The sequence below is a fragment of the Cryptotermes secundus genome, unplaced genomic scaffold (assembly GCF_002891405.2).
Source record: "Cryptotermes secundus unplaced genomic scaffold, Csec_1.0 scaffold4700, whole genome shotgun sequence".
NCBI lineage: Eukaryota > Metazoa > Arthropoda > Insecta > Blattodea > Kalotermitidae > Cryptotermes > Cryptotermes secundus.
In genome coordinates, this window is record NW_019733441.1 from 6,574 (window position 1) to 7,850 (window position 1,277).

A 1,277-nucleotide genomic window follows, 5' to 3' on the forward strand; every position below is an offset into this window, starting at 1 on the left:
CTATGTATAGTTACAAGTAACACTGCTGAGAAGTATGTTACCTCATTTGACAGTAGTGTATATCTCAGAAACTAAGCATCTCAATTCATATGTTGTATAACAGTGTCAATTTGTTTATTTTTTGACAAGAAATACTACAGACAGCTTGTGCAAAAATTTTGTTTCAACTTGTATGTTACTGTGAACATGATCTAAATTAAACTGAATCCAATCTAACCCAGCCTCTTATACTGGCATTCACTTCACTACAGATGCAGTGACTATACTGACATAAATTGGTTATATGAGGCCTGACTGAGTAAATGCGCAGCTGAGGGTGGGATGAAGGTATAAGAGGCTTTATATTGCACATTCTGCAATGAAATGCATAATGCTATGTGAATAGTAAGGCAGCGTTTAATACATCATCGACATTATACATATCTAACACTAACTTCATCCTCAGTTTGACATACTTCATATTTTACTTGCACTGACGTGTGGTCACAGAAAACAAAAGATACCGAAGCACAAGAAATCCATATCATACACAGCAATTTCCACTCCACAATATAAATGTTGTGTGTCATGTGATGAAAAACATTATGGGTCCTGTTTTTTTATAAAGATACAATTAATTCTGAGAAATTAATTAATTTAAGTGACCAGTTACATTTACTCTGCACTATAGCTCTGGTCTCATATCACTACACTGGTAGAGGCAGAACGGCGACAGCCCACACAGTGAGTACCTGTAAAAGAAAGCCCATACACCAGCCGAATTTACTCCCTTTAGACATTTGATAATAATCAACTACAGAGGCTAGGCCATATTACCTATAGCAATGCACGCTGATATAAAGAAGACAGATGAGGAAACAGCTCTGTCTTATTTCAACATACTATTCAGACAATGACCGAGGGAAATCTGACTGAAATTGATTACTTACCTGCAGACATATCATTGATGCACCAGCTTTTTTTAGTATGTTACTTGCATAATCTCAGTTGTAATTTAACAGAAGATTTACCACATTAAAACACCAAGTAATATCTCCTTACCTAGCCTCCTCCTAGTTTAATAGCTTTACCAAATTAACCTACATCTTTATGCAATAAATAACAAGTCATGTGTAGTTGAGAACATAATTTATTAACACTCCAAGGTGGATGTTCAAAATTTCTATGATACATATTAAATTATCAAATACAACAAATAATTTAAATACGAGTACAACTGTGAGCACGTGTTCCCGAACGAGGGGCAGCAGGCAAAGGCAAGTGCTATAATAGGTAAC

At 35.4% G+C, this 1,277-nt stretch overlaps 1 long non-coding RNA gene across 1 annotated transcript; it reads right to left on the reverse strand.

Moving 5' to 3' along the window:
- Positions 1–378: 378 nt before the first annotated feature.
- LOC111868160 lies at positions 379–1,221 on the reverse strand. Its single transcript, XR_002843467.2, has 2 exons — positions 930–1,221; positions 379–731 (listed from the first exon to the last, which is right to left on the reverse strand). It is a non-coding gene; the product is annotated as an uncharacterized LOC111868160 (long non-coding RNA).
- Positions 1,222–1,277: the final 56 nt, after the last annotated feature.